Source organism: Myiozetetes cayanensis, unplaced genomic scaffold (genome assembly GCF_022539395.1).
Source record: "Myiozetetes cayanensis isolate MyiCay16 unplaced genomic scaffold, myiCay2020 scf1, whole genome shotgun sequence".
NCBI classification, from domain to species: domain Eukaryota; kingdom Metazoa; phylum Chordata; class Aves; order Passeriformes; family Tyrannidae; genus Myiozetetes; species Myiozetetes cayanensis.
Window position 1 is genome coordinate 129275368 of NW_026086604.1, and position 19679 is coordinate 129295046.

Sequence of the window (19679 nt, forward strand, 5' to 3'; positions counted from 1 at the left end):
TTAACTTCTTAATGTATTATCTATATAAGCATGAAGGGTTCCTGAAGAAAAGCTCATGCTTCCAAAGGTGATCGTTTTTCCAACTTTATATGTGCCTTTTCCTTTATGTCCTGAGACTATAACAGATAAGCCAATTCTGCTAATGCAAAGACACTACTGTTATCATTATGACATGGATTTTCCACACAAAAATCTTCAAGTAAAAGGACAGGTGGAATAAAGTAATTATTTGATATATACAGACATAAACCAAAACCCAGGAGTCCTAGGTCTCACTTGTTCTGTAGATTAAATTAATTCACCACAGAAATTAACCAAGTTTTTTATGCACTATCAGCAAAAGAACCTTCACCTTATCCTCTGAGGAGGTTAAAGAAGTTATTGTCTTTTTTCTATATAAACAGAAGATACTGAGCTACTCTTGCAGCAAGGAAACTTTTACATCAACACCTTAAAATTTTGGGTTACTTGAAGTCACTACTCTGAAGAGTGACTGTACTATGTGATGTGATGTCTTTTGCAGTCAATAATTATATTTACCCATTACTCTAGCAAAATGAACAGTGTTTAGAATTTCACTTTGAGAATATACTTCGCCAAGGAAGACCTAGTTTGCTAATTCTTAGGAAGGAGTTTGTGGACAGAAAATTTCCCCAGTACAAGTAAAGCTGAGATGTAACAAAACTTTCTTTCAGAAACACCATGCAAATATATAAACACGAAAACCTCTAAACTAAAGGAATTCCAAAATTTTCCAGATGTGCAATAAGCTGTTTAAATGGAGACTGCATCTTCCCAGAGAACCTGATCAAAAATTCAAACTGTAAAGAATGGCCTGTGAGTACATCTGGAATTTATTTTCTGTGGACCTACATAATGACCTTTCAGACTAAAAAAGAGATGATTTCAGAATCACTACACAAAGCTTTGCAATGCTGTACCTATATGTCTTGCCATTATTGTACATCCTAGAAGAGTTTAAAATACAAAAGTGGATCACATGTTTATAACAGAGGAAACTTTGCACAGTGTTGTTTCCTTGGTTGGATCTCTTGTATCGGTGTCTTCACATATTTCAACACTCTGTAATCTCTTTGTAACACCAAAAAAATGAAAATATTGACCCTAATGAAGTACTTTGACTTCTACAAGAGCATGAAGATTGGTCTCTACAGAAGTCCCGTGTAGTGCTTGTACACCACTAAGGCAGATTTATTTTAGCTCTTTCACATGGACTGAATTTCACACCGAATTAATTTTATTAACTCATTACACTAATTTTATTTCTTGTTCAAGCGATATTTAATGTCTCTTCTTTCTGTTGCACAGACTGTAACAGCTTTAGTCACACAAACTATCTCCACTATGTTTTGGTTTGGGCACGAACATATTTGCATTTCAACTACCCAGCAACTCCTTGCTAATTGCTAAACAACAACATAGGTAATATATTGCATGCTGATCTTTGAGAAAAACCCTATCAAAAATATGAAAGGAAACAGTCTCATCGTCACCAGCAAATTTTTACATTTTTGTCCAGCTTCTGTTACTTATTTTTTTTATTGTCAACTTGATCACTATACATGTCTGTAGCTTGAAGTGAGGAAGAGAAACAGCAGACCTGTGTCCCACCTCCAGTCTTCAAGGAGAACCTTAGGAGAAGCTATCCTGTTATGCAGAACACATCACTCCTCCTAACCTTCCTTTCCCTCTCTTCTCTGCTCCACTTGTCTTACAGTCACACTCCTGCTCTCTCTCCTCAAGCTGTGTGACCTTTCACAATTCCTTGTATTGCAAGAATTTTTCAAATTCCCTTTTTCAAGACCCCAAGTCTGACATTTCTATGCTTTGCAGTCTTGATGGTCACAATTTTGAAAAGTGGTTTGGTCTTTCTAGTTAAATGTAGCAACTTGTGGCATCTTTCAAACAGGAGTTATATTATGTTTTGGGGACACAAGCTGGTGTTTTCCTGATTTTTCATGAAGGAAACACAGTTCAGAATGAGGGGTTATATGCAGGTGTCTCTGAGACCTGAGCACAAATTACATAAATACTGAAGATACATAAACATGTAAGCACTATAAAAATGTCTGCTTATCAATTGAAATTTATTTATGACTCAATTCTGAAAGAATCAGAAAACAAAGAGAATCCTCAGAACAAATATCTGAACCAAAGTATCATGTGCATTACCAATATCAGATTTGACCCATGATAGCAGTATCTTTTTGCTGAAGGAGATAGAAACTTAAAAACATCCATGATGTTTCCAGCTCTTTCCTAAATGTAATCTCTGCTGCCATTTGGAGACAGTCACCTCAGGGCAAAAACCAGGTAAGTGTTCAATCACACACACAGACTCATACACCAGAGAGGATGGGAACTGGGTACTTCAAACTGGAGCAAAGTGAGGTAACTGCACAATTACTACCTATGTGTATCACATTCACTGTCCTAGGACCATTCACTGTCACTGAAACTGACTGGTTTGAATCCGCCTATGCCCATACCAAATATCTTATTGCCCAAGACAGAAACTATGTAGCCTTTTCCTTCCAATAACTCTCCAAATGTGTTCAGGAACTGTACGGGAAAATGCAAGCTGGCCTGGGCCCAAATGTATTCCAGGAACAAATCTCAAATTTAATAGCAGAGATAATTGTGATCCAGTGCCTGTGGTTGCTTCCTGACACTATTTTCTGTATGGGTGCAAGCACAGCCAAAATGTCTGGTTTATATTTCTTAGGGCTTCTGTGCAAATGGATGTAAGGTCGTTTAGATTTGACAGTACAAACAGATTGAGTGACTGGACACCAGCCTTCAAAAATTTTTTTTTTATATGTATTTCCAAGAAATATTATAATAGACTGCTGAATAGAGAACATAAGCCTAATAATAATGTCTGTTTCTTTCTTATGTCTGTATCTTTATTATGTCCTCCATGTAATATTTAGAAATAGTCCTTAGACCTAGCAGTCTGCATGTCAGAAGCTGAAAACCACTGCTTCAAAATAATCTGACATTACTATAGAGACTGATGTAAAGGAAATGATGTATTCCCTTTATGGTAGATAATTCACTAGAAAATTACTGTGCATGGCCACTCTTTAAGCTTTGTTTGCCTGAACTAGGATTCGATATCGAAGTCATAATTTGATGCTGCTTTGAGTGCTAAGCCATATTTTAGAAAATGGTTAGTGGTCAAAACAAATGAGAGGAGACATGCAAGATGAACATAAATGCTAGACAGCAAAAGTTTCTTATTTAAAAACTTAGGACAATACGATTTCTTTATTGCAACCATAGCTATTATCTCCTTCTAAGGAGGATATTTGCATGCAGTAGCATTAGATTTTATTTATTTATTTCTAAATTGGGTTTCAGATCTTTAGCAGGAACTAAGTTTAGCATTTTTCAAACTCTGCTCTCAAAATGGACTGTTTCAGAGCTCTCTGTCTGAAAGGCAGAAAAAGGCAAGGAGACCTTAATCCGAATTTTTGTGAAGGCAGAAGCAGAAGATCCAAATCCAACCATAGGAAAGGTTTACTTATTGCCATTTTTGTAGTTAGACCGAACTCAGAGTTGTTTAATTGCATGTTCCTCACTAATATTAGGCCTACTTAATATCTTTGTACCCAGAACCTATTAAGGAGTTAAAGATTCATGAAGTAACTTATTTTCAAAACTCAGTACTCTGATGCAGTGTATATAACAGACCCAAAATAAAACCATTGCTCCTACTTTACACTATAAGCAGGACATCCATGGAGATGGGAAACATTTACACAAACCAATAAGGAGAACAAAGCAGAAAGTCAGGCCTCAGATAGTGTGCAAATATTTCCATCATGTTTTAGTTTTGTATTTACAATCTAGAACAGGTAGGACCTGTCTTCAAATAATGATGCAAAAGGCAGCAGCAGAAGAAAGTTATCAAAGGGATGGGGTCAAAACCATTCTCTAAATCAGACTGAGAGAGGATCTGATCCTATGTATCCTGTTTAATGAGAGGTACTAATCACCAAGTTAAATGGGATAAAAGTCCTCTGCTTCCTTAGGTTTCTCTTAAAAAGAAATTACTTTGACACCTAACTCAAGGTAGAGGACAGAACAGCGAATCTCAAGTGGGGGAAGGTGCCATTTTACCCCCATGAATATCACTAAGGTACAATCATGCCTCTCTAAAGAGGACCGGACACAAGTCACATCCCTCTCAACAGCACTTTCTACTGGTGAGCTAAATTCACTTCTAAGAATCTCCTCTCAGTCATCCAGCTCTTTCTGGGTATTGTTTGGACAGCCTGGGCTCTAATGGGAGATGGTAAACTCGTCTTGATAGTTGAGTCTCAAAATTAGTAGCTGAGTTTAGAGATGATGTGGCTCTAAAAAACTCTCATTATTCCTATTCTACAGCTGTTTCTGAAATTTCAGCAATGTATTAGACCTTATTTTCATGAAAACCATGCTGCTCCTTAGGGCAAGCAAGACTGAAGCCTTGACTAACAGTAGGTTGTTTCGTATGCTGAAATGCTTGGCTGTGATGGACTTGTACATTTTTTTCTTCAGGCAGATCTGTAGGGATGACAGAATGAAATGGCTGTCATCTTTCTGGGAGTTGCTTGAACAAAAATGCTGTATTATACTTAGCTTTTCCACCTGCCACAGCTCTTCCTATCAGAAAGAAAGATGCTGATGTGTGGTATTGCCAGGGACAGAAATATCTGTAATAACCCCCCTCTGTGCCATCATCCAGAACACTGCAGCACAGTGCACAAAACGGGACAAGTCAGGGATTCGATGGTTTAGCCCAACTGTTTATTAAGCAATTGAACATGAAGTGTCAAAAGATTGAAGCTGTGGTGTGCTCATGTATTGCACATTGCTGAAGAACAGGGGTCACCCCATTACTGTGGAATGCAGAGTTATAAAACCCTTGATCTTATGGAGATGAACGTAGCACATCACCTATGTCTGCTTCATTTTGCTAACCTACTCAAAAGAAATATACACTTTTACATAGAGGAAAACCTTTTCTGTATGGAAACCCCACCTGGGTTATTACCCTCAGAGTTGATTATCTCTGTCACTTCAGTCACAGGACTCTGCTGAACCTTTCATAATGGAGATTTTGTGGAAAAAAATCGTATTAAGGTCTAGGTTGCCTTTACTACATAATAATAATGGCCAGACTTCACGAGTGAAGATCCAGGGAAGGTCTTTACACCTTCCAGCCTGCGCATTGGATTTTTTAGGTGAGACACAGTGTGCGCGGAACTGAGCCCACCCTTTAATCCTAAGGTTCATCTGCCGGGGCCAAGCGAGCTTGGACGGTGGCAGCGAGGTCCTTAGGACGTAGGTGGGTTGCCTTTAAGGGCTAACGAGCTCCACCTGCCCGGGAGTGGCCCTGACCGGGAATCGAACCCGGGTCTCGGCGGTGACAGCGCCATGCCCTTACCACTAGACCACCAGGGGCTCCCTTTACTACATATTGACTTATTAATGGAGTGTTCTGTACAGTGTATGGCATTTTAGGGTGTTTGTCCTCAACTCCGGCAATGTCACATGCCTCAGACCAGCAATTCACACAGACAAAGTACCAATGTGGCTGCTTGAGTGCAGTTCATAGATCCACAGCATCGCTACCTTTGCTGCAGCCGCCACAGATGAGTGCATTGTCACATTTTGCACTGCAGCAGCAGGATTCTCTGGCCAAGAAAATCCATACAAAAGGCATTTGCTGTTTTTGAATTTTTTCTTTTAACATCTATACCAGATTCATCTTTAATACTTGGTATTACACAACCTCTCAGTTAACCAGATATAGATCTAAACGGTCAAGCTGTGAGAGATTCTGAAATACTAACATCTTGCTTTACAAATACATATACTTTAGAAGTATATCCAAATGTAATTTGGATAACAATTTATATTACATCTACATTTATTGACCAAAGAGCTATGGGAAGTAAAACTGTACTGACTCCAGGAATCCCACACTAGTTGATCCAACAGTAGTGGTTATTGCTTTCACAGCCAAAGCAGAACAGGATCTGATAGCTCTCCAGCCATAATGCTTACGGCTTAGGGCACACTTCTTCCCTTAATAGATGAAGTGAAGACTTCAAATTTTGTACTGAAACTTTTCATGGTGGTTTACCACACAGCCACTAGCTCACATTCCCCCGGTGGGATAGAGCAGAGAATTGGAAGGGTAAAAGGAGGAAAAATCACGGGCTGAGATAAAAAGAGTATAATGGAGAAAGGAAAACAAGGAATTTATTCATCACTTCCCATGGGCAGGCAGGCACTCAGCCATCCCCAGGAAAGCAGGACTCCATCATACATAACTGTTACTTGGAAAGAAAAACACCATCACTCCAAACAACCCCTCCCCTTCCTTCTTCTTCCCCCAACTTCATATGCTGAGCATGATGCCATATGGTCTGGGCCAAGTGTGCCACCTCTGTCCTCCCCCAACTCCTTGTGCACCCCCAGCCTTCTTGCTGATGAGGTGGTACAAGAAGCAGAAAATGCCTTGATGCTGTGCATCAAGTTATTGCTCAGCAATAACTAAAATATCTTTGTGTTATCAACACTGTTTTCATCACAAATCCAAAACACAGACCCATGGTAACTATTGTGAGGAAACTACTGTGTCCTAGCAAAAAAACAGTGTACTGATAAACACTTCAAAATCTCTCATTTTTAAGTCATTCTACATCTATGCCTCAAGAAAGGCAAATCACTCTACACCAAAACAGAGGAGTGAAGAAAGAGAAGTGAAACAATTTGCAACCACATGAGAGGAGTGGGTAGTCAATGGTACATACATAGTCCAGCAGTAGCCTTCAGTTATGGAAGGGGGATTTTGTTCCTGTAATTTCTGTGATGTGGAAAAGCAGCAATAACACACAATCCCCCAGTTCCAGCAATATGAGTGAGACCCAGAATTTTTTCAGAAAGTGTTACTAGTCCCTTTTTGAAATGTTATTAACCAAAATCTCTAATAAATAAAATTATGTAAAGACCTACTTGAAAATTTTATATATTCTATATATGATTCCACCCCCCACACACCCCACCCCTCCAAATAATAACTTCTTCTTTTCAAGGAAAACAATTACCAAAACCTACTTGGGAAATTGTAACTTGTTATACAAAGTGGAAATTCAGAAGAATTCAGGAGGATTTAGTGAAGAAACTACAGATTTTTACCTGCGCAACAGAGCATAAATTGCCACTTATATCTAAACCTAAAGACATGGGTTTTAGGGTTTCATATGGAGATCCTTCCCTAGAAAATCTCCCATAAAGCCACTAGGAATTAAACTGAATTTAAGAGTTAAGAAAAAAAAATTTCCACTTTTTATAAATATTTATACTTTCACTCCTTCCCTCCCCCCATTTAGTCTCTACTCTGGGAAAATAATGTCACTTTAGGAAAAGAGAAAACCAGCTCAGGAACAGTTTCAGGATCTGAGCCTACAGCCTAGATCCACAAAATGTTTTGACACCTGTGTCCCACTGATTTAACTTGGTCTTATATATGACAATCTCTTTGTACTTTGTGTCACCTTTTATAAAAACATTTTTTCATTGTGCAGGTATTCCCAACAGGTTTGAAGTTTGATGACATATTGTAGAACTGAAAGGAGCAGGCGGTTCTTTCCTGGGACACAGCTGGTACAGCTCCATTAATTTCAGTGTCATTTCAATGATTTTTAATCTTCCCTGGACTTTTTCCTTTAAAAAGTATGAAATATTAGAAAAAAAATGGATTTTTATTAAGATAGTAATGTAAGTGATTTACAATAATACAGAGCTGTGGACTTCTAGGAAAGAAGTGTAGATTTTCAATATTTTCTTTAAGTCTCCAACTTATATGAATAGCTGAAATTAAATGACACAGGCTGATATTTAATATGCATGTAACAGTAATGTTCTGAAACTGATGCCTTTTTAAGCAAGTTGCAGTACATCAAAGCTAGTTAAATAGTTAATGAATTTTGAAACAAAAAATATGGTTGTCACTGAGAAATATCTTGAGCCTAGGCATCCTACTAACAAACATTTCAGGAGTACATACTGTGGTTTGCAAAGGTGGTAGCTCTCCCACCGTGAGCCCAATGGTCGTGAGGCTGTTTTCTGCAGATCCCTTTTCCCCTTGAGCTTCCCCACCTCCCATGGGGGAAGAACCTGTCACAATGCCCCAGCTCTGCAATTTCTTGTCTGGTCACCCTGTCCCTCCTGTCCTAACTTCACCCTGCCCATGCTCCGGTGGGAATGGCAGACTATGACTTGTGAGCCGCCACTGTCATTAAAGGAAATCACTTATTTTTTGTGTCTGGGAAGAAGAGTGGCAGGGGAAGAGACCAAGAAGCACATATACTCTTAAATCATGAGGACACATACTTATTTATGCAGTTGACAAGTATCCAAATTCACCAGGACTCTGAATGAGTTATGCTTCTCACCAAAGCTTTTGCACAAATCTGTAGATTAGTCATGCTCTAAAAGAATTACCGAGCCCCTGGTGGTCTAGTGGTAAAGGCGCCGCGCTATCACCGCGGAGACCCGGGTTTGATTCCCGGTCAGGGCCACTCCCGGGCAGGTGGGGCTCGTTAGCCCTTAAAGGCAACCCACCTACGTCCTAAGGACCTCGCTGCCACCGTCCAAGCTCGCTTGGCCCCGGCAGATGAACCTTAGGATTAAAGGGTGGGCTCAGTTCCGCGCACACTGTGTCTCACCTAAAAAATCCAATGCGCAGGCTGGAAGGTGGAAAGACCTTCCCCGGATCTTCGCACGCGAAGACTGGCCATTATTATTATATATAAAAGAATTACCCATTCAACACTACCAGCTCTACCTGGCTACTTTCTAGTTAGAAAATGGATTTGTGGTAGCATGAGTGGATAAAGAGTCAGATGTTGAGTTGTTAAGTCCATGGTAAGGAAGCATTTGCTCAAGATCAGCAGGGTACATTAGTTACCTAGGATCATCCATAGCTGTTTCTACAATGTATCAGCAAGCACAGAGTCACATTCAAAAGGCCGGTGTACTTTGAAATGCTGGACTGATCAAAAGTTCAGCAGATCTGCCTTAACTTGCCACTTTTCTAACTTACCACCTGTGCATCATCACGCATGGGAATTTATCATGTCATGGACTAATTTTGGCTGTTGGACTTCAAGAATAGTTTCTCTCAGCAATTATTCCACGTATCTGGGCAGAAACATTTTGCACTTGTACTTGAGAAAACTATGCAATTCGGTGCTTATTCACATATGTGTTTACTTTCCTATCCACTCAGACTGCGTTTGGAAGACACATTTGTCTCAAAACTTGGATTACAATCCACCCTCTGATGTCGTAACATTTAATATTCCTCCATTGGATCATAAAGTCTAGTCAGCCTAAAATGGAAAAAATGTTCTGGGAGAAAAATATCAGACACTGTTTCTGTGGTGGAAGAGAAAGCTGAAAGGAAAGTTGATGGTGGTAAAATTCCTGAGAAATAGTTGGGGAAGGCAGATGTCTTGATTACCTGGAAAGTCAAAAATATGCTCAGAGAAGGAGAAAGGCGTTTGAGAAAAAAATATGTCAAATGCAAAAGGGTCAATAGTGGAATACTGACAAGACAGAATAAAAAGGGGGATTATGGCTGAAAGGAACATATTTGGGCATGAATTTGTATGCAAAGTGGGACCAGAACACAACACTCCAATAGTGTGCATAAAAAAATCAGATAAAATAGCATTTTGGGGGGTGTACCACTCTGGAACTGAAATTAGGCATAAAATGAAAGATTATTTTGGCTGTGTGGGAAAAGAGGTACAGACCTATAGATTAGAAGATTACTTGGCTATATTCACAGCTAAAGAGCAGTCCAGAGATGAGCACAATGTGCTCCTTCACCTTCATCTCCACAGCTGCTTCACAGACTACCTTCGACAGCATTTGGGGATGTGATGTGGTGAGGTATGGGGAGATCAAGTGTATGTGTGCACGTGGGAGATCAGTCACACTGGGGCATTGTTCATCCAGGCCAGGCAACTGGGCTGCTGCCTGAAGTGTCTGTGCAGCTGGGGAATCTGGTGTCAGAGTGGGTCTCGAGAGACAGAAGAAGTAAATTCACCAAGGCTCCAGGATCTGGATATTTAAATGTTAGCTTTAGCTAACCAGCAGTTTCCTCCACACTTCTTTCAAGCATCGATTAAAATACTAATGAGGGTAGCATGCACTGTGAGGAAACAGACTGTGTGAAAAGCAAATGTGACTTGAGAAGAGTGCATCAAAGCAAAAAGCTCCTCTGATAACCAATCACTCAGACAGCAATACTGTCTCCATAGAGTGTGAGCAGAATAGAAAATTCTATATGTAAAGTTAATTCTGGCTTCATGTCATATCACAAACAAGCCTGTTGTCAGTAGTCATAAGTAGTGATAACGAGAGCTTAGATGGTTCTAGCATACTTAATGTCTCACTTTTGTATTTACCCGAACAGTGAAGTTTTATACCAGTTACTAATCACTTCTTAGCCAGCAGCAGCAGACTCCTTATTCCCTGAAGTCTGTTCTCAGTTAATTGTGCTCATGAGTATGGCAAATTTAAAATTTTTCTTACAACAAATCCTTGTAACTCCCTGGCCAGGAAGCTGGTATGAAAGCTAGGCAATATAAGCTACATTATCAACTCACCTCACATACTGGTCTAATATTTTAATGGGGCTTTTTTAGCTGTCGGTAATGATATCTGTCTGTGAAAAGGAAGGATCAATAAAACATACATATGCATAAATAAATTGAAAAGTAATCCTCTACAAAAGCAGAATGAGCATTGATGCTACAACCTACTTAGCAGTCTAGTTTACAGGACACACTGTATGAATCCACGCAGACAGCACATTGCAAAGAAGCTGTGCCCAAGCAGGGCAGCTAGTGGTAATAACTGATTAGCTCTGTTTCTTTTAAGGCAATGCATTAGCTCTACATTTTGGAACTGGCTGTTTCCATTAGCCATTGTTGTCATGGATTGCTCTTAATAGCCAGACTGAAAAAAATTAGTTATCAGTTTCAAAGTGTGCCTTTGGGGCCAGATTCACAGTTGGAAGAGCTCTGCTGATTTTTTGTAGGCTTATATTGCTTTGCTCTGGTGTTTACATGCAGTCTCATTCTGATTTAAATGATCTGAAGGAAACAGTGGCAGTCATCACACCAGCAGAGTTTTCTTTAGTGCTTTCAGGATTTTTCTGTCAGAGGTTAGATAGCTTTGCTGCTTGACTGAGTTCTAAAAACTGTTTTTGCTTAAAATCTTCTCTTTTTTTTTGGGGGGGGGGTGTGGGGAATGGGATGGGGGAAGGGGGAGAAGATAAGTGACAGTGTCTTTTATATCTAAGGCAGAAGATCAGGTTTTAAGAGACCAAGTCTACCTCTCAGATAGGGTCCCCAGAGTGACATTCCCTCTGAATATACTGACAGACCTTACAGCCTTGCACTGTGTCCCTGTACTTCTGCATTACCACAGCTCAGATCCTCCTGCTTGCTGTTTAACAGTAGGAAAGATTCACTTTCTGTAGGGCTTGAACAATAGCACTGAAGTAGATGAAAAGATTCAACTGATGTCAGCAGACTTTGGCTCAGGACCTGCTCCCACTGTGCACTGTGATGAAAGGTGTGAAGTTTGCTTTGCTGGGCTTCATCTCAAGGAAAGATGCTTTTCCTGAAGGGTGTCATGAACACCAGCTCTCACTGTTAATAGCAAATGTGAGCCTGCAGACTTTCCTAGAAGTGATCAACTTCTAAGGGTTCAATCAAATTGTAAAGTCTGAGTTGAATGATTCAACTCTAACCTCCTTTCACAGTCAGGAAGACAGGAAATGGTGGACAACTGTGTATCAGAGAAGATTTCTATTTCATTCAGAAATGAAACCCAAATAATATAACCACAAAAGTATGCCTGCAGCTAGGTAGAACAAAATATGGTCTGAAAAATGGTAGCAGCCATGGTTACACACACACACCTCTCTTCACAACACAACGGTCCTGTCATCCACTGCGTTGAAAAGTTCACTTATAACCCCACTGAATGCTAGTCTTAGAAGGAAAAATAAGAAGAGGCAAATCACTGCAATTCTTTGAATCAACAAGACATCCAGTGCCACTTGGAAAACTGTGGTCTCCACAGAAAGAGATTGACTGTTCTGCAGGTACATCTTCAATTTTAGAAACATGTCTTGAGAAACACAATGAGTTAATTGGTTGCTTAAGCAAAAATTTAGCAAGCTATCATACAAACTGTAAAAAGGCAAGCAAACTGAGGAAGAAACCCCAGGATTGCCTTTTTCGTATCAGGTCACTCCACTAATGAGTAGTGCTAAATAATTCTATTTGGTTTCACTAATTCACATTGAACTTCTCAAGTTCCTCATAGCTCATGTGACAACCATGGTGAGCCTGTGCCCTCGATCTTTCATTAATGAACTGTATAATGCCTAAAATCTTTGACAAATGTCTGATACTGCTAGCTCTTTATAGCTTTCCATAATGAATTGGAACATTTACAGAATATCTGGTTTACAGGACATATTTCAGAAATGCAGCTATACAACTCTCAGGGCTTGCACAGTTGCTGAGAATTTGTTAAAGTAATTTTCCCTAGACATTCAGTGAGCCTGCACAGGCATACTGTTACCTTCCAAAGCACAAGGTTTGCCTGAGTTGGCACAAATCCTCCACAGACTGCACGGGTGTTTGCGAAATCCCAGATGGGATCATGCCGCTAATCCAAGGGCAGGCAGTCCAGGTCTTTATCTGTCCACATTTTGTCCCTGTGGGCATTGACACAGCTGCAGTCTGGCTGTCAGGAAACCAGCCAGTTACCAGGCACATCCTCCTCTCAGCTGGGCCCTGCTGATGGCTCCCAGCCACAGGAATGCAGCTGTGCAGCTTTGGGACTGTGCCTGGCTCAGGGCTGGGTTGGGAACAAGGCATCTGAATATCTTCTTTTGCTACACAGGGATGCTTTAACTTTTTCTGTGTTTCAGTTTACATTGGTGAAAATACTGATAAAAGAAGTTTCCTGTGTTCCCTGGGTGTTGTCAGCCAAAATACAGGAAATCTTGGATATACTTTGCTTGGAAAGCACAGACTGCTGATGGCACAGCTGAGTCAAGGAGAATATTTTAGTGGCATCCTGAAGTAAGTGTTCAAACTCCTGTGAGGAATGGAGCTGTGAGGTTTTGCTTATATGAAAAAGGCAGGAGGGACTATTCACCATGAACTGAGTCACTGTCACCAGCAAGAATCTTTTATTTAATTCAGGTGATCTCAGATGACTCAGTAGTCATAACAGGGAAAGAAAATAATTGACAAAAAAACAAGTTTTGCTGTCCTGTTCTGACAACAACACTGCGTAATACAGTCTGTACATAATGCAGAACAGTACAAATCACAAGCTTATTTCTTGTTGTAATACTTTGGAGTATAAGGTGGCATCAGGGGTCCCAGTTATACTCAGAGAGAGCAGTTTTCTGAATGGAGTCAGAGAGGAAGCCCCAAAACAAGGCTGAGGGTATTGAGATTTTACAGTTCAAGAAAAATCACATCTATTATATGTGGTTCCTGAGAAAAGAGTAATTGATCAGGAAGTGTCTTTCTAAAACTTAGTCTCCTCATGACTTTGTTTATTTTTAAAACATAACCCAGTCACATCCAGCAATACAGAAAGCTAGCATCCTCATCAGCTAATCAGGATTCTTTACTCTGTGTTTGCTGCAGTCAGGCAATTGATTGGATTTAAGTAATTAGCTGACTAAAGACATTAGGCCAAACTCAGAAGTGATGCGAACACAGCTTCAGGGGAGTCAGTGTTTTTAGATTTTATAACATATAAGCCTACAAGAGGAATGCAATATATTGAATATAGAAAGGAAACAAAAGAAACCCTACTGGGGAATTCTAAGATAGTGTAAACTAAAATAACTAAAATAACGTTCCCTTCCCACCACTTACTCAAATCTAAACTATCTCATGGGTAGTTCATTAATTTTAACTACTTAGAGTCACTTACTTGCAATATTTATCCTATTTGTAGTATTTACTAGAAATAAATTATCTCTGAATTTGGGTCCATTTTGGATTAGACTCCTGCCCCACTTCAGACATCTAAACTTTCTGTCAAAGTCTAAACTAGTTGCCTAAACACATTTACTGAACAGTGCAGGTAAATAGGCATCTCTAACTGATGATTTATCACAACAATCTAAATGCCTTTTTTAGAACTGGATTAAGCACCTTCTGGAGGTGCCTGCTGTTATAAATTGGTATAAGAATTTAGACAACTCAATTCCAATTAAACACTGATATATTTATTAAGCAAGTGATAATAAAGCAAAACAGCACTGGGTGGTTTGGGAAGTCATTGTTTTGCCCAAGACACACATCAAAATGCAGCAAATGTCTCTTTTTATACATTGTCAAGTCCCAGGTTTTGAATGCAAATGAGTTGTGGCTGTGAGTTCGTGGCTTGTTGCTAAGTGGTCATCTGGAATTTGTCAGGAATGAAAAGCTGTAGTTTTTATCAGTTGTAAATTCCACTGATACTGACACTTGTTTGTTTAGCAAGATGTCTATAATTAATTTTACTGACACTTACTTGATTAACAGGATGTCTATGAAACTTATCTTGTTGAATTATAACAAAAGTTTCTTATTCCCTCATACACATAAGATTTTATGAACAAAGTTAACCCTTCTATTACACCTGCTTCTCCTAAGCTATGGGTAGCTGCCTCCCCATAGTATCAGTCATAACAAGGGCCAATCTATAAATGGAGTTTCCTTTTGATGAAAAATTTTTACAAATAAAAATGTGTTTTTACTCTAAATCATAGAGAAAGGTCAAAATGTCTTCATTTTTCACAGAATGGAAGCTCCAAGAAATATAGAAACAGAAATATTGAACTGTTTTGATTATGTCAAATTGTCACATTTGCTAATGTCAAAATATCTCAGAAAGTTAAAAGCATTTCAATAGCACTGGAAAAATATAAAATATTAATATGAATTATAATAGAGATGAACAATACAGTCTGTCAAAGTAAAAACAGCTCCACATGAGATATAGCATTCCCAGTATAGCAACTAGAATAAAACTATATTAAGTTAAAGAACCATTTCATAGCAAAAAGAGGTTTTCCCTACTACACATTCTGAAGAACAGAGAGCATCAGTTCCAAAGCTGCTTGAAAATTTAATCAAAATTTTAAAAAAAAAAAAAAACACAAAAAAACCAACAACAACAACAAAAAACACCAAAAAACCAAAACATAAACAAAAGTGTATGCCCAAGTGCAAAATTTCCTCATTCCTCTTTTAAATGTTTTGATTATAGCTCAAAGTAAGGTTTTTCATGTGCTGTCTTTCCACCCAGTTTTTGCTGAATGATACCATCTCAGTTAAACTCCGTTTGGTACAAGTTTCAGCTCTAAGCACTTTGACAAGCTGTGGCAATACTTTTGCATCTGCCATCCCTATAAGCAGGATATCACACTCTGTTAGGAAGCAGGATTATTTTAAGGGCTCTCTGCAAAAATTTGACTTGTTAATCACACTGCAATGCCAAGAAGATGCACATTCCTTGCTTCATTAGACTTTGTTTAAACGTATGTTACCTGAACTTTTGACCAACCCATCAAGTTTTTCTTCTGATTTTAATGGTTACCATTAATGGCAAATGTTTGTATAATAAACATTACTGCAACAAGAAAATTTGAGACCTCCACAGCTAACTCTTTTTTAAACTAGATTTAAGCCTTGATGTGATGGAATTTTATGCTTTGTGTGTATTATTAAAGGTCTATAGTATGGAATTTCCAGCCAAAGACTCCCTATGTGACCTTACTTTTTAACTGAACTTTTGTATCTGATTAACCAAAGAATCTGAATTGGCTTTTTTACTTTTCATCCTTATATTTATCCTATTTTATTCTCCCCACCCTACATCTATTCTCTTCTATAGAATAGATGTTTCTGTCTATGACAGGCAAAAGAGGACAGGTCAGGAAGGAAGGGTATAATTCAAATATAAAGTCACAAGTTTAAAAGTGAGGCTGAAATATAAAAGAATCCTAGAGAAAATATATTTAATAAAATTAATAAATTAGCTCTGCTTTTATGCATTACCCTAAAATGTAAGAGCTGCAGCTGCCGCTACTTAATTCTGTAAGATAAATGGCAATAAAATGTCAATTTTTTATCAATGATGACAAGGTTGTTAACAGTAAATAAGGGATTGGTGGTCAGATCAACCAAGCTGGGAGACAGGGCTATGAGCATCACTTATTGTCCTCACACACACATTAGTGGACCCCATATGTGCCCAGCCTGCATGTTTCCCTGTGCAGAGCCCTGCAGGTGTCCACTGTGGAGGGGAGTATCTGGAAAGTCAGAGCAACCAGCCCAGCATGTAAAACTGTTTTCAAGCAGCTCTGATAAAAAACAGGTGTTTTATGTAAGAAGAAGGCGCTTGGTATGAGAAATTTCATTAAAGAGAAAGTGTTACACATAAAATGGAGGTGAAACAGTCTCAAATACGTCACTGAACACATGTGAAAACCATGAGATATTGCCTTTGATGAAGATATCTTTCCCAAGCTACCAGGACATGAAGCTACATGCACTGACAGGGATAAAGAGTATTTATTAATTGTACCAGAAAAAAAACAACCAAACTTTACAGCTTCCAGCTGCATGCCCTGTTTTATCCAGTTTTACATGGTGAATGGATAAAACAACAATGGAGCCATCCAACTTAGCTACTACCTAAATGCCATGTTCTCATCCTGTGAATAAGTAATGGATATTAAATACTCATCTCAGTAGGGATGAAGTCTGCATTCCCAGGTGTCAGAATAATTCTCTCTTTGGCCCTACATCTCTTACATTAAGTGTATTATTTTGAAATTAAATTTCTACTGTACATCTGGGGAATGTCTTAGATGACCCTGAGCTTGTCCTTTTCTTTCAGCTACATCAGAAGTTCTTATAGGAGACATTTCCTTTTCCCACTAAGCTTTTCTTCCATTATTATTCTTAGACCACTACAGTTACAAGAGCACTACCACTAGTTTCAATTATTTCAGACAGCGTGAAACAGCTTTCATGGGACTGAGAAAGCCTTTACACAGAATAGCCTATAGTCTGGCCATTATGATGTTCTTCTGGGACATGGAGGAGTGGTTTGAATCCTATTAAGTAGAGGAGACAACTGAATCTGCCTTTCTTGAAACCTGGGTAAGTACTTTAATTGTGACTTATTGGATAAAAGGTTAGGGGAGGATCACCATTGGCTTCTCTAGATGCATTTTGTGAGAAATGAATAATAGCTTCCTACACAGTAGAGATTCAGCTTTGTGAGTCCCCCGGGCACAAAAGTTGTAAGTACTGGAGGACAGCCTAAGCCCACCTTTGTTCATAACAGTTCCTGCTGGCTAGCTTAAGTAACTCAGAACAGTTTGCAAATCTTATTATTTGACAGTTATGTCTCCTGAAGCACTGTACCAAAACTAGGCACCAGACTCTGGGCAATGATCTAAAAATTTAGTCACTGAACAACTAACTAGGAAGCCCGAGACTGACGTTTTCAGAAATTTTGTGTTATGCATAATTTTCTGATAACCTGGCAAATTCAGTATCCTACTTCAGTAATGTAATTGCTGTTCTGAAATAAAACATGTCCCACATGCTCTTTGGGATGTAATACTGATACCTCAGAGCTTTCTGGATTTTTTTAACTTTTGTAGATTTTAGAAGTAGTTGTGTAGTGAATATAGATTCTAATGTGCCTGTATTATATCCCTTACCCTGTAGCATAATAGTTACACATACCCAACTCTATTACCCCATTTCATATCAATCCCTCTAAATTCCATTAGCATGTCTAGTCTTCTTTTTAAGGTAGAATTGTAGAAAAGCACCCTAGGTCTGGACCAGAAGATATCACACAGACACAGCGACCTTCAAACCCAGAACTCTGGAGGAGCTCCAAGGACTATACGTGCTGTGAAGAAGATTAAGATGAGGAAGAAGGGGTCCCAAAGACCCCAAACTCAATTCCTGAAGGGGTGTGTCGGGGGACAGAACTGGGCAGAATCAGGGTGGACAGGTCTGGGGTTGGATGGACCTTATTATAAAATCATAGAACCACTGTCTGGGTGCGCACGTGTGGCGTGTATTCCTCTAGGCCTACAGCCTCATTAAAGGACCTGCTTCCTTTGTCTTATCTTATACACTAAATTGGCCTGGAATCTTTTTCTCCAGTCTTGTTAGGCAAATACTATTTTGCATTCTGCATATTTTCCTGAGTACTGCAAGTGGATGAGATTCAGACAATTGAAAACATAGATTTTCCATCACCATTACAATAAAAGACAACACTTTTGTTCTCAACACCCTTTAGATATAAGTTTTCAGGTAAATCCAAATCATCTTCTTTACACATATTTTTACTTCAGAGATTTTGTGATAGTAACTGAAAATAAAATTTAATTTACCTGAACCTAAAGCACTTCAGATGGACTTATGGGTCATGTGTACACATTCTATTGTTATGTATTGCACAAATCATAACCAGGTAAATAAGCACTCAAGAAAATCGCAAAGCTAATAACATCATCCATATATATGCTTTTTTTCTACCTAGCCATGTTTTCCACCATGCTGTAACCATAGAAATGGGCAGAGGTTGCATTCAATGTCAGTCACAGACATTAAAGATTCTGTATGCTCCAGTAATTACACCAAACCCTTAAAATAGTCCAGTTATGGAGAAATGCTTTAAAAGGTTTTGCCCCTGGTTTTGCTCAGAATTGCAGAGAAAACTCTACAGATGCCAGAGTGTAACCATGGAATTCAGCTTTCTGTTTCCTAAAAGGCATCATAGACACATTTCCAATGCTGCTCTTGCTTGATGTTTGAAATGCAATGGAATACATTGAGACATACGTTCTTTAAAAATCTCATGCTTTCATGCAGCACTAAAACATATCTGACACGCACTGAAATGTCAGTAGGATTATATGAGATGACTTGATATCACAAACCATGGGGCCATAATAGTAAACAACCTTGGAAATGGGAACTGGAGCAGCATACATATCTGAAACCGCAGAATGTCCTTTAGCTGCTCACAGCTAGTTATTTTCTTTGCTGTCATAAAGATGTTCAGCCCAGATGCAACCTCAGTTTCTGAATTTACTGATTCTTTTATCTCTCCTACAGTTTTCTATATCAAGTTCCTTTACATTTTTAGGTTGCATGCAGTTATACTTGTTCCACTGGGAGAAAAGACAAAGGGCTTGTAGGTAGACCATTAGCCTGAAGGTGGGTAGACTTTAGTGCCCAATACCACTCTGTCACAGGCCTCTCTGATGAGGGTGGACAAGTCACTCAATTTTTTTCTGTTTCTAACTTATATACAAGTGAAGCTACTGTAAAGTTTGGGAGGTGCTCAGAAAGAGCAGCACAAGGGGCCTCTAAATACCATAAAGAAATTTTTATTTCTAGATAGAATAAGGATTTCATTTAGTTAACAATTTCTTTGATGGATGATATGGCCCAAAGCTGTCTATACTGCAAACTAAGAAAGCAAGTGTTTTATAATAACCCCACTGGAAACATTGC

General features: G+C 38.9%; 1 protein-coding gene across 2 annotated transcripts in view; it reads right to left on the reverse strand.

Annotated features, from left to right (window-relative positions):
* ZNF804B (zinc finger protein 804B) overlaps nucleotides 1-19679 on the reverse strand; it is a 231767-nt gene that overhangs the window by 84982 nt on the left and 127106 nt on the right. The window lies entirely within an intron of this gene.